This window comes from Pholis gunnellus, assembly GCF_910591455.1.
Source record: "Pholis gunnellus genome assembly, chromosome: 16".
NCBI classification, from domain to species: domain Eukaryota; kingdom Metazoa; phylum Chordata; class Actinopteri; order Perciformes; family Pholidae; genus Pholis; species Pholis gunnellus.
Window position 1 is genome coordinate 3,218,422 of NC_136543.1, and position 11,950 is coordinate 3,230,371.

General features: G+C 41.5%; 1 long non-coding RNA gene across 2 annotated transcripts; it reads right to left on the minus strand.

The window, feature by feature from the left end:
* Positions 1 to 5,838: 5,838 nt before the first annotated feature.
* LOC306708013 lies at positions 5,839 to 9,119 on the minus strand. 2 transcript variants are annotated; one of them, XR_013767441.1, is made up of 4 exons: positions 8,684 to 9,119; positions 8,168 to 8,213; positions 7,386 to 7,456; positions 5,839 to 6,630 (listed from the first exon to the last, which is right to left on the minus strand). It is a non-coding gene; the product is annotated as an uncharacterized lncRNA (long non-coding RNA). The 2 variants fall into 2 exon arrangements; XR_013767440.1 differs by lacking the exon at positions 8,168 to 8,213.
* Between the last annotated feature and the right edge of the window lie 2,831 nt (positions 9,120 to 11,950).

Here is an 11,950-nt window from a genome sequence, read left to right on the forward strand (position 1 = left end):
AAGAGCTGCTAAATGGACCTTGTGGTTGATTTGTTGTGGTCGCTCCTGTTTCCGAGCACAAGATAGAAGTTTTGATCTAAAACCTTTCAGCCAACGTGAAGAACATACAATAAAATGTACAGCATATGGATATTGTGTTAAAATGATGTTGAGAATGACGAGCACTGCGTGTGACCGGCAGCTAAGACAGTTTGCTGACCCTGCGGGGTGTCGGGGCGGTCTCCCGGGATCAGACCGGGGCTGGGGTTTGCACGGCTTGCTGAATTCATGCTGACTGAAGGTCTGTCTCGCAGAGAGGACAAAACGAAAATGTGAGTCATTTTCTCGTTTCTGACACTTTGGTTTTAATCCAGTAAACAAACTAACAACATGCACTCAGACCCTGGTCCTTTATCGTGACATAGGCTGCTCTACTGAGGACGCTCATAGGACGCTGCAGTGACCACTAAGACTTTAACCTCTTCACCTTCTGTTGATGTTAACACAAATGCTGTCCACATCTCACGCATTGCCCCTCTAAAGTACGAGTTGGCGATATTCTGATAGCTGAGACACCATCTACAGTCATTCATTCACAACGTGTTTGCTTTTCTCCTCTGTGATTCAAAGTAAACTGTTTTCTGTTGGAACGGGAGCGCTGCTCTAAACCCTGCAGCCTTCAGGGAAGGGGAACATGGTGTGACTTGGACTAAAGGAGCAGGACAATATTTGGCTTGAGGTTGGTAAAAGACACACAGAGAACATCTTCATGTATCATAATCTGTAACCATCATTAACCATAGAAACAATGCTGCTGCTCCATGTGATACAGATCCTCTTCACAGCTGTTCTAGTAGGTCAGGGGTCAACCCGCGGCTCCGAGTCCTCTGTCCACACGGTGTTTAAGCATTGTTTTCGAGATGATCTCCATCCAGACTTAAACGCCTGAAAACGAATATCACGCGACTATTCACATACACTGGGCATGCAGTGGGTGCGTGTTACATCCTACTGGTTTCCTTCTATGTGTGTGTTGTGTTCGCGTAACAGCAGCAGCTGTTTTCTGCCTCTGTTGCCAGATGCATCACACATTCACAAACATTGCTGGAGATCTAAAAGCCACATCTCATATATATTGCGGGGATTACGATTGTATAAGTGAGCACTACATCACAGCCACGTATGAAGAAATACATTGAAGAAAATATATTCATGGAAAGATCGCATCAACCTGGATTCGAACCCTGTCGAGCAAAGTAGTAAAATATTCAGAAACGGCAGCGATCTGCCACTTGCAATTTACGTCACTCTCAAGCTTTCCCTACTCTTGGCTCATCATGATCTACAGAGCCCCGCCCCCCTCGGTAAACGATCGATGGATAAATCCCAAAACAGAAAAGTCACGGAGGAAAGTAGAGAGTTTAGTTCTGTGTGGACGTATTCATTTGCTTTCACTGCCAACGATGCTGGCTTACCTGTATGCTTGATATGTGGCGAGAAATTTGCAAACAACAAAAAATATAATGTTGAAAGACGCTTCCAGAACAAACACACAGCATTAGCTGGAAAGCATCACACTGGAGATGAGTGACAAAGAGCGATTCCTCAACTGCAGCAAACTCTCCTCTTCATCAGAGTTTGATATTGTTATAACACGTAAAATGTCAACAAGTGTCTTTATTCTTTATCAAATAGCTTTTGCGGCTCCAGACGAATTTTATTTGGTGGAAAATAGGGAAAAATGGCTCTTTGGATAGTAAAGGTTGCCGACCCCTGTAGTAGGTTTACCCTGACAGTAGGGCCAGGGTTCACCTTTAGAACATGAAATGCACTGCGCTCTATCATTAATAGCCTACTAGCAGATAACAGATTGAACTTGCTTGCATGCAATTGTGTGATAACGGTTAGACCTCGACAGCAATTTCTAAATTTGTACAATTTCAGATTCATCAGAAAGCAACCATCAAACGTAGCATCGGATGCGGCGTTATAGCTTCTTTTCGCCACATTTTACTGTCACACTTTAATTATACTGCGCAACCCATTCCAGTGTAAATTAAACTGTATTAACATGAATCATGTGCACATCTTCTCACACAATATTTCAACAACTGTATTTAGACTTTGGGCTGTGTATCAGCAGCTATCTCAATGGTGACTCCCGTCTGTCACGGATGCTACCAAGTGAAGAGGAATGTTCAGATGCTTAGAGCTGGCATGAATCATGAAATGAAAATGAATGAAACATCTCCTCCCTCTTTGTTTCTCAACTGACACCAAACTCAGACATTGTGTCCACAAACGATCCAGCTTTTTGAATTATCAGATAACTGGCCTCGGTGCATCAGAACGTCTCACTGTAAACAATGCTGCTAACAGCTGCTGCCTATCCTCACTGATACATGACAACACGTGGGTGTCATGGTGCATATAGTGTGGTCAATTTAAAAATGGTATCTCAACAAAACTACATTTTTGACAGTATTTAGAATTCTATTCTAATCACGGCTGAAGAGATTTTAACGATTGGTTCTACGATATAAAATGAGTCTAAATGAGCTGACTAAACGTCCTCACTAGAACACTAGTCCTCTTTTAGCTCAGCAGTGACGTGAAGTCATGTGACCGTGGTGGAGTTCCTTTATAGCCTAACGTTGCACTTGCAATTCAAAAATCATTAAAGTGGTGTTTAAGATTATCTTGCTGAACCAACGTGCACGTATCATAAACTTTACACGCTTTTTATTTTTTTCATCTTCCCTCTTGTCTCCACCTCCACCTTCTTTATTTAAATGATCTCAGTACAGCAAACTGTACTTAATGCATGCACAAACGATGATGGATTTCATTATTTGTATTTTGAAAATCACAATAAACAAACAGTAGTTGTAAGAAGATCCTTACCTTCAGTTTTAGAGTCCCACAACTACATTGAGTTTTTTATTGTTTCAATTATTTAAACTGTATTCATTATTTATATATTCTGTTGTGCTGAATGCAGCTTGTCAGTGACCTTTTTCACTTTTAGCCCCTTCAAAATAAGACGATTGGTAAATCATTCCAGTAATGTATCTTTTATTAAAAAAGCCCATAAACAGACTGGGACTTGGTTTGGCTTCGATAGTTTTACGCTTCTACTTGTGAGTCTGTGTGTGTGTGTGTGTGTGTGTGTGTGTGTGTGTGTGTGTGTGTGTGTGTGTGTGTGTGTGTGTGTGTGTGTGTGTGTGTCCATGTTTCATGAATACCATTACAAGGCTCACAGAGCAAATGAGTGCTCCAGCCCACTTGACACACACACACACACACACACACACACACACCCTTCTAACCCAAGGATATAGGTCACCTCCTTTGTGACTTCCTTGTTTTCCTTTCTTCTGTTCCTTTCTGTCGGGACTTAATGCAACCTTTTTATGATTTCTTGTTGTTCATTAACTGCAGTTAACCACTTGTCTCCCACACACAGACGCATGGTTCTGTTTGATTACCACCAAGTCAGTAATATAAATGTGGAGTTCTGCTCAGTGTAATTCATAGCAAATATGTATTTACTTTAGGGGCAATAATAATAAAAAGCAATATTTTTTTATTTCCCATTAGGGAAATAATTGTGTTTTATATATTGCAGTACACCGTGTTGTAATTGCGCATATTTTCCTAAAACGGTATCAATGAAATACGTAGTTGGTACCCAAAGGTAACAAGGGGAGAAGTACAGGAAACAAAGAGGTTTGGGGAGGATTCATACGTTACCCAGCACATATTGAGTAATAATAGAAACGTGATGCCAGCCGATGTTGTAAAAGGAGACAAACTACGTGTTCTTCAAAACCTCCAAAGAAAAACGGAATAAAGAACTTGAATACACCCTGTATATACTGTATTACACTGTAATTACTTGCCCTGTATTTAATCAACACACTCCATAATACTGTACATTATTTAATAGTTACAACGGCACGTCCTTCATTCAGCAACAACAAAAAAATAAAAAATAAATTGATATTATTAATGTTTTACATTAGTATTTCCCAAAGAAACCTTTTGTAAAAAAACATAGTTTGACCACAAATGATTCTACACATTAAATGTTACCTTCCCTGTATACTTCTGTCATTAATGAATACTAATATGATGGTACACTGTGATTTATTTCTGGGTCCATCTTAATTTAAGACAAAGTTTTCCTTCCATAAACCTTTCACTATTTAACATGCACTAATATGTGTTTCATACATAAATATGTAAGTACACAGTCATATGCAGTAATCTAAAGCCTTTAACCCATTTTAAAAGTAGAATAATCTAATCGTGGTGTCTACTACTCATGTTGGTGTACATGAAGCACCAAAGCTCGGTGCATCTTTACAAACGTTTGACCTCAGCTCACGTTAAAGCGTTTATTTCCCTTCATCATACGTACGTTGAGTGTTTAATGTAACATCTAACACGGACACGTCATCCTGCATTGTGCCTGCTATTCCTTTGTGCGCTCTCTCTCTGTCTCTCTCTCTCTCTCTGTGTGTGATGTAAGTAACATCCCATAAGCCCGTGTGGGCCGGGCACCCTCGGGTGTGTGACCCTTCGGATAGAAGTATTCAATTCATGAGGACACACACACACACACACACACACACAGTCAGGAATCCACTGACAAACGTGTGTTGGAATAAAAAAAAAGCGAGGAGATGTCTTATAGCGCCACGACTCAAAATGATGCTCACACACACACACACACACACACACACACACACACACACACACACACACACACACACACACACACCTCCCTTTCTTATCCACCATAACAACCACACTAAACCACCTTCCCTCTGACACACACACACACACACACACCTTCTCTCAATCTTCTATCCACTTACACTCTCAGCCCCCTCCTACCACCACCTCTTTCCTCCAAATCACACACACACACACACACACACACACCTTCTCTCAATCTCCTACCCGATTACACCCGCACGCTAAAACCCCTTTTTGCACACCTCCCCAACACACACACACACACACACACACACACATCCCCTACCTTCCCTAAAACCCTTTTCGTTTCCTCTGACACACACACACACTGGCTCTCTTTTTGTCAAACCCCCCCACCCCCACTCCCACCCCTCATCCCAGTAATCTGGCTGGCCCGTGGCCTCCTCTCTCTCGCTCCACTGTTCTGTGTGATAGAATATCGATCGGTTTGCCTCGGCTCGGCGTGGAGCAGGGGTGTGTGTGTGTGTGTGTTGGAGAAGGGGGGGGGGGGGGGGCAGTGGTCAGACATGCTCCAAGGTTGTTACCACAGCAACAGCGATGGGTCAGAGGGTTGCCATGGTGCCTAGGTCGCAGGGTCAGGGGGAGGGTCTTGGAGGGCTCTCTGTGTGTGTGTGTGTGTGTGTTAATGGGAGGGGGGGAGGAGTGAGCAGCGTCCAGTCCAGCTATATTGGGTGTGTTAATAATGAATGGTGTTGTATGTGGTCGCTGTCTCTTCTCTCCCCCTCCATCTGTGTCTCTCTCTTCCTCTGTGTGTGTGTGTGTGTGTGTCTGTGTGCGTGCGTGCGTGTGCTTTTGTGTTTCGCAATAATATACGAAGCAGTAGAACATCAGCTTGATTCAAGTCCAGTTTTCTATTTTTTTTTATTTCAAAGGTACACTTTAATAAAGAAGACTTTTGTCGCCGCGCTGCGGTAGACAAAGCGGTGATGGATGGATGTATATATAAATATATATAAATATATATATGTAGATTCAAATGTAGCAAATGCATCCTCACATTGTTTATAAGATTTGGCATCACATCCATGTTTCAGAGAGACACGTAAACGATCTTCGAACCCTTTCAGAGTGGAAAGTTCTATATTCTGCAGTAAAACATGCAACAGAAACAGCGTCATTATTATATTTATGTTTCTTGTGGATAAAATCCACACACACTTTCACAAAAAAAAAAAAAAGTACCGCTGAGACAGTTTATGATGAAATAAAACAACTTTACTGTTCCACAGGTGAAATGCTTCTACCTCACACTTAGATCACCATTGGTGGGCTGCAGAATTAGATTTATTAAATCTATTTTAAGAGTGATCTTTGCACCTTTTTTCATGTTCACTGCATCGTTAAAAATCTCAGTGAGTATTTCCATCTTTCTGTAAGCTTCTTTATTTCCCTCACATCTTTACAGTACATTGATCGTCATATAGTGTCGCGTTGCACTTGGTGGCATATATATAAAGTGAGTATATTTTCTCTATAAATGAACATCACATTTACAGTAACGCTGGAGGAGAATATTTTAGCGTTATTTAATTCACTGGTTCATTTAAAAAGCCAGAAAAAAAAAGGTGTCTGTGAAAGAAAATCCCAGATGAATCATGGGACTTTTTTTAGAGTGAGAGCAGGAAGGAAGTGTCGTATAAAATCATGATCAAATGTGTAAAGATATCACACGTGTCCCACAATCCAAACGCTTTTCTTTCTTTTATAGCTGAGAACAATCCTCTGGTGATCACAGCTGCGTTGTGTTTAATTAAACCTGCTGGAGGAGAGCCGACGTTGTTTGCACTTGTTCGCTCCTCGGCGGGGCCGAAGCGGCGCTCTTCATCGTCCTCTTCTTCGTCTTCTTCACGAGCACGACGACGGCAACTACAGGACACACAGAAGCGAGCGGGTGAGATTTCACTGTCACGTTCAGAACAAGCAATGCTGCAATTAAACAAAAGCCCCGCGAGAAATACCTGCTTTTTCTTTTCAACCTATTTATACAATAAAACTTAATATGCCCCAAAACATGTCATATTTGTTGAGATAAAGGAGTGTGTAGGACAATGTTTGAAGTGTCTAATGATAGTATGATAAAAGCCAGACCATTTTTCAACTGAAACAGACACATTTGAACAAAAACAGACAGAAATCGTCACAGAATGGTGAAATGAGTTGCAGGACTATTCTATTTGATTGGTTTATGATACTGTGTGTCCACTTGGCCACTTCTCAGCCTGAGTGTCAGCTCTGTTAGATGGAACAGAGGAACACGTCTGTGTTTAGAGAAGTGAAACATTTTCTCCAGACTGTGGCTCAGAATACAAATTCGCATCCAGCTCGACTTATCTGGTCAAAAGCACCTTAGTTCCAAGATTTCCTTTTTTTTTTTTTTTTTTTTGATTTTAAGCCAGTGGACCAAATAGGATCTTAAAGTCACAAGGCGTCCGTGCAAAGCCAATCTCTCAGTGCTGCAGCCCCCCCCCCCCCACCATTACCCACTGCAGGGTTATCAAACGGTCCCTGTGCATCTGTGAGACTGATTCCAGACACATTTCATTGGCTACTGTTACCGTGCGGGTTTCAGCAAACTTTGTGTACAAATCCACGTTTTAAACGGCATTCAAACACAACCTCACCAAACACAGCGATCACAGCGGCCATCTGCCGAGACAGCCGTGTTCGGTCAAATAATCCAAGGTAGAAGCTTCTGCAGGAGTAGAAGAAGAAGACGATGGGTAATCATTTATTTATTATTATTTTAAGGCAAAAACGTTGTTTTTCATGCAGTGGTCAATTTTAGAGATTTAGCTTTCATAACATATTTCAGGCTCGTGGAAAGAAAAGATCCAAAATACACATTCAGGTGTAAAATTTTACTACTTTCTATTTGGGTCTGTAGATCTCTCCTAAATTCATCAAAAGTTACCCAAAATGCCTAATTTGCATATTTAAACATAACATTTCTGAAAGCTTGTAATGCAAAAAGTAATTGCCTTAATGTAATTAATTATATCTTTAAAGGTTTGTTTGTATATTACTCATAGCTTGATTTACACATGTTATTGCTAATAACATGGAGACAATGGATTCTCATGCTGTTGACAGTATTCTCAGATATATTGAGTGATTAAAAGAGATCCAAAACTCCCTCTGTAAAAACCTTTCACTCTAATATGTCAACAAAATAAGAAGAATTTTGAACCTCGCAAGATACTGCCTCATTTGCATATTTCAACTTACATTTTCTGAAAAAAAGAATTGTCTGAACGTAAATGATCAACTGGGGACGTTTCATGGTGAAACTATGAGCCCGTGTTTTTGCCCTATTCCCCTGTAGTGTCTCCCCTTTAATAAAGAACCTCATACATTTGAATAGAACCGAACTGAAAGCGTCTTCCATCACACACTAGATCCTCACCATGGAGGGGCGAGGATGTGTCAAATGTAGCTCAAATATTGTTAAACTGTAGAGAAGAGAAGAAGAAACAGATTTCAAGTATTTATTCATTTACATAAATATGGATATTAAAAATGATTTGATAATCAAAGTCATTCCGCTGTGTCTTTGTTTTCTATACAAACAGAACATTTGTTGGACTCTTGGGTTGACAAAATGAGCACTTTGAGATAGCCAGCTCACTATTGGGGGAATTGTAACTGGTATTTTTACTCTTTGATGACATTTTATTAATATTTAACAGATTGAATGGACAAAATAAATGTCTGATTAATTGGTAAATGGAGCTTTAGCTGCAGCTATTGTAGGTAGAAATCAAGGCAATGAAAGGTTTTTGAAGATCTTCTGAAATTAAATGAATTAAATCCACCTACTCCAGAACATACATTTAAAAACTTGCATTTATTAATTCTGTATACATAATAAAATATTTTCGTGAACTGTGTGTGTGTGTGTGGGGGGGGGGGGGGGGCTTACTTGATCACGACCACAGCGAGGACGGTGAGGAAGAAGACCTTCAGGTCGCAGTTGAACGCGGCCTCACCGACGTGGTGGCAGGTCGGCCATCCGGCCACGCGGTGGCGCTCGAAGCCCTGCGGCCGCAGCCGTCTGAGCGAGAACCGGCTGCACAGAGGATCAGTCGGCCCCGTTTAAATCCAAAGTCTTGAATGCAGTCAAATTAAACACACCACGGCTCAACTATGGAGTCTCGTGGCTCTTTTGTTTCATTCCCAGTAAGTGCGCTTAGTTGTTATAAAGAACTATATTATGTAGGAACACTTTAATCTCAAGGTAAGGTGAAGGAACGTCTTTAATGGACGGGTTCCACTCAGACTGTCGTGTTTACATACCTTACGTCATTACGTTGGACATTACTCCGTCCTCGGTTACAGAGACCTCCACCTTACCCATACCCCCTCCACACACACACACACACACACACACACACACACACACACACAATGCTTTAATGTAAATTATCTTATAAATCCGAGTGAAAAAACCGCAGTGCTACCTGCTGCTTTACGGGCTTCCACTTCCGTATTGGTCGGAAAGTGTCTGCCCACGTGCACGTAACGGACAGTCTGCGTTGCTGGAATCAAACCTGTGCCCGCCCTCTGTGACCAGGCTCTCCCTCAGGAGCCTATGGGGGGGCTTCCACACAGTTTGCTTCTTGTTACATTTAGTTTATCATCACACTAAACTAAATCCTCTTTTTGGTTAATACTAAAACCTCGTTCGTCCAGGTTGTGTTTGTGCGAATGCTATAGGGCCGCTATGCGTCCATCGAGGCGTCCCAATGAGGGAAGACAATAGAACAACATTGATAACTTTTAAAATTTTAAAGTCGAGATGAAACTGAAAAAAAAGCATTTTAGATCACATCCCCGTTCATATCATGCAACTATTTAACAATATATGAAGATCAAATTCAAACCATCTTTTCTTTCTTCAAAACTATTCCAAACATGAATCTGTCCGTTCTGTTAATAGTTCACTATTGTATGCAAGATAACGTGTGTTTATGCATGGCACTGGCTCATAGGCCATCACTCATTTTTTTCATTTCCACATTTATGTTTAAAATTAAAACATCAATTTGAATAGCTTGTATGATTATCATGCAATTGACAGACAGTGTTGATATTGGCATTAGTATCAGCTGACAAGGTGTGTTTATAAATGGCAGTGGCACGGCCCCCCTACTCACTGTGCCTTCACATGTTTAAAATAAAAACATGAATATATCAACCTGAGTATTTGAATAGCTTAGTATTGAATGCACAATAAACATACATTGTATGCAACATACAATGTATGTTTATACATGGCAATAGGCCCAGTTTAATATAAAACACAATGTTATACAGTATATATAGTCGGGGGTCCCTGCTCCATCTCTCTATCAGTTTGGGGGTCCTTGGCCTGAAAAACGTTGAAGACCCCTGATCTAAGACATAAAGCCATGCACATGAATGATCATAACAAATGTTTCTCGATCTAAAGCATTAAGATTCAGTTTCAAATTCTGAGAAGGAAATGCACATTCCATTGTTTATTTATTGTTGGCCTAAAAGTAGTCAAATGTACATAAATCGTATGGTTTTTACTTGACGGGAATTCATTTTTAGGTAAATGTGTGATCAGCTGAATTCTTGCTTTGGTTATTATGATAGAAGGGGGTGACGGTGACCGCCGACGGGTGTTCACATGAGGCCAACAGCAGCAGCATCAACAACCAACTCCAATATGTATGAACACATTATTGTATCCAATTGTCCCTTTAGAAAAACACTATTTCCTGTCACTCAAGTCTTGGTGAAATAAGAAAAAGGTGCCGCCACGTGCCCAAAAACATGTCACTCATTGGACTGCTGCAGAAAACATGCGTTACATTTGTTACAATGTGTTTTCATTTTCTCTGTGTTCTTCCTTCTGTTTTAATGAACTCTCAGTGTCTTCACGGAGCAGCTTGTGTGCATTAGAACTGAAGACTATAGACCAATGGACAGGAAGTGTCTGTTTTACAGAGGACACCTCGACACACCAGAGGAAGCACATGTTAAATATTACAATTCATGTATCCATTTATCGGCTTCACTTCCAGGGTCCTCTCAATGCGCGTGGCTCACTGGTGACTTACAGCAGCTTCATGTTGCAAATGAGCTAAACGACAAAAAACGGTATCATGTTTCACTTTTTGCTTACTTTACTTTTCCTCCTTACACATGTCCAGTTCCTTTTTTTTTACCAGCTATTTCAATGGTTACAATGTCTGTTTTCTTCTTCTTCTATGACCTTAATATAACTTTTATTAGATGGGAAAGAAATCACTTTCCCAGATGCTGAAGTACTGTCTGCCATGAGCTGAGCCTCATCACCTGCTTCTGCTGCTGCACACACACACACACACACACACACACACACAGCCCCCTCTTTTCTGGTTGCAGTCTCAACTCTATCACCATGGAAACAGCTAAAATGCGGAGAGGTGAGGTGTGTGTGTTTATGTGTGTGTGTGTGTGTGTGTGTGTGTGTGTGAGAGAGAGCGAGACTGTGAAGGTATAGAAAAATCTTTTGAAGGACACGCATAGATTAAAGGTGAGTGTGTTTTATTGACCCTGTCTCTGAATACTTACCTACCTTCTCTCACACACACACACACACACACACACACATGATTTGACATGATACAGTTCATCGAAGCGATTTCCTTTTTTTCAGACACATGAAGAAGAGGGAAAGCAGAGATCTTTCGCTTTCCCTCTTCTTCTTTTTTTCCAAACCACTTAGTCTCTTCCTCTCTTTTCTTGTGCCACCCCCCCCCCCCCCCCCCCCTTTCAGAGCACACGTCCACCTGACATCACAATGAGAGCCTCTATCTTATTCATTTTTTGGGTGACCCCCAAAGGGAATCAAGCGCCCTAAGAACGCCTGGCTGTGTTAATGCCACGGTCTCTCCATTGAGCCACCGGACCCCTCTCCCTCTCTTTCCTGCTTTCCTTCTGTGTCTCCCAGCCTCTCCCTCCCTCTCTCTCTCTCTCTCTCTCTCTCTCTCTCTCCCTTTTCTTCCTGCCTCTAAAAAGCCAGATGGGCCAGAGCTCCTTTTCTTCTTGAGGCCCGGTGCACGTGCCGAGGACACAGGGCCTCACAGCGTTTAATTCACAAGCTTTAAACGCCTCCTTCTTTTAACCCCCGTGACCAACACCATCACCCACCTCCCTCCCTCCCTCCCTCCACACG